The sequence below is a fragment of the Cricetulus griseus genome, chromosome 2 (assembly GCF_003668045.3).
Source record: "Cricetulus griseus strain 17A/GY chromosome 2, alternate assembly CriGri-PICRH-1.0, whole genome shotgun sequence".
Taxonomy (NCBI): Eukaryota; Metazoa; Chordata; class Mammalia; order Rodentia; family Cricetidae; genus Cricetulus; species Cricetulus griseus.
The window spans coordinates 158,012,129-158,014,963 of NC_048595.1; the positions used below are offsets into that span (position 1 = coordinate 158,012,129).

General features: G+C 44.0%; 1 long non-coding RNA gene across 1 annotated transcript; it reads right to left on the bottom strand.

The window, feature by feature from the left end:
• Positions 1-373: 373 nt before the first annotated feature.
• On the bottom strand, positions 374-2,443 carry LOC113833793. Its single transcript, XR_003481941.2, has 2 exons — positions 1,587-2,443; positions 374-1,008 (listed from the first exon to the last, which is right to left on the bottom strand). It is a non-coding gene; the product is annotated as an uncharacterized LOC113833793 (long non-coding RNA).
• Between the last annotated feature and the right edge of the window lie 392 nt (positions 2,444-2,835).

Here is a 2,835-nt window from a genome sequence, read left to right on the forward strand (position 1 = left end):
GGGCTTGAAAGATGGCTCAGTGGTTAAGAGCACTTGTTGCTCTTGCAGGGAACCAGGGTGTTCACACCATCTGTAACTCTAGTTCCAAAGGATCCAAGACCCTATTCTGATCTCTGTGGATACCAGACACACATGTGGTACACATACGACTGAAACAAAAGCCTCTTGTACACATTAAATAAAAATAAGTAGCCAGGTAGTAGTGTCGCAGGCCTTTAATCCCAGCACTCGTGAGGCAGAGAAAGGCAGATCTCCATGAGTTCAAGGCCAGCCTTCTCTACAGAGTGAGTGCTAAGACAGGCTCCAAAGCTACACAGACAAACTCAAAAATAAACAAATAAATGAATAAATAAATAAATAGTCTAAAAACAAGTTGAATTTTGAGAGCCTTTAATTGTGAGGAGAGATAAAGTTCCATCGGAGGCTTGACTATCAGGTTACCACTAACTGTCAGGAAAAATGGGCTCCCATCGTCCCAATGTGAATATACAAAAGCCAACAGAACCTGCATCTGTGGCTTCATAGACCACAGCATCTGGCATGAGTTGATGGATCAGAATAGAACCTGAAAAATGTCAACAGGGTGAGGCACCAGCTCCAGGAAGGTCAAGGGTGCAACACCATGGGTGCTGGAATCAGTTGAGGGTACTGTTCTCTGAAACTTAGTCAGCCTTGAGAGGACAGGAAGGGCAGACAGTTGGAAGACATGACCAAAGTGTAGCTCTGCACAGTTTCATCAACATTACAGGGATTTCCAGGACAAAAGCAACCCACCCCAGAGGCATCCCTGAAACAAGATGCGAATCTGCTGTGCACAGCCACTTCCCGGAACATAGCAGGAGAGCACAACCACTTCCTGGGCACACCAGGAGAGCACAGCCACTTCCTGTAGCATAACAGGAGATCACAGACACTTCTGGGGCACACCAGGAGAGTATGTCCTTGGCATGAAGGAAGCAGCAGATCTCAGCTCAGGGTCCACCAGCAAGAGACACATCCAATTGTGGACTACACACAGAAAATCCGAGAAATGCAAGCAGATGTGATTAGTAGACAAGATCTTGTGGCAACTTAGATACATCACAAAAGCAAAGGAGGTGAAGTGTGCCCTGGCCACAGGAACAGGAAAGAAACAAAGGAGGCAGAGTCTGCATGGCTAAACAGAAAGCAGAACTGCTAATGCATGCCTGCATGTGTGTGGGGGTGTGTGTTTTCAATAAATTCAAGGAAAAAAACTAGGCAGCCTGTAAATTATGCTTTAATAAGGATCCTTAACTGGGCATTGGTGGCACACACCTTTAATTGCAGCACTCAGGAGGCAGAAGCAGGCAGATCTCTGTGAGTTTGAGACAAGCCCGGTCTACAGAGAGAGTTCCAGGACTGTGTCCAAAGCTGCAGAGAAACTCTGTCTCGAAAAACAAACAAACAAAAACATAAAAAGGATTCTTTGTGAGCTGAGCATGGTGGCCTGTTCCTGTAATCCCAGCACCAGAGGCATAAACCAAATGAGAATCTCAGGCTATCATGGGCCAAGCAGGAAGAATTGAAAAACTTGAATACAAGAAACTTGGAAACACCCTGTATACCTTTAGATATAAATGGTTGGGTGTCTCTGGTTTGGCCACACTGTGCAACACCACTCAGAAGGAACAAACTCCTGAGACATAGGGCGGTGACATGGATGGATCTCCAGAGAATTGTGGCTGTGAACAAGGCGGTCTCTGAGCTTACACAGCCTGGGCATGGTAGGGAAGGCCTCTAACTCCAGCATTTAGAGGGCTCCAGGTCAGCTTGGACTCCATGGCAAGGTCCTATCTCAAAAACAAACAGAAAGGACACTTTGAGCAATTGAACCCCTTCTTAAAAACTCTCAAAGTCCAATCATACGTACATATGGTCTTTCAGTTGACCTCAGCCAAAGCAACACTTGTAAGGTTCTTCAATGTATTAGATCATCTTTGTTTTTCTCCCTGACCAAAACTCCAGCCTGAGGATGTCATTTGGGATCCTTTTGTCTATGAGACACAGACAAAGAAGAAAAAGGGAGGAGAAGCAGCTCCCTTCTTCTCATAGCTGAATAAAACCTCCGACAGATTGCCCAGGGCTCACATCAGTAAAGGGGGGAAAGAACAGCATGCTTAGCTGAGTCTAGAAAGCTCATCATTAGTACCCTGCCACTACCCACCCATGTGTCAGTTATTCACACACTTGAAGGGCACAACTTAATTTAGTATTCTTCACACAAGTTACCAGCATTGCCATGAGCTAGGTTTAGGATATCCTCATCATTCCAAATAGAAACTCATTATCAGTCACTTTCCTAAAAATTTTACACAAACATCACGCACACACACACACACACACACACACACACACATATATGTATGTATATATATTCACACATGCATACACACATACACACCATATATGCACACATAACACAGCTACAGTACACTCAAACATATACATGCACATATGTAGGCATTCACACTTACTTACACATACACACTGCTGCATATGCACATTGGTATACAGATACACACATACTACACACCCATTTACACATACATATACACATGTGCCTACACATTCACACAGATACAATACAGTCAAACACATGTGCACACATACACATACCACATATGCACATTGGTATACAGATACACATGAATGCATACACTTACACACCCATTTACACATGTATACACAAGTACCTACACATGCACACAGATACAATACAGTCAAACACATGTGCAAACATACACAATGATAGACAGATATACATGGGCACACATCATCAGTCCTTAGAAAAGCACCATATACTTACTGTCCCTG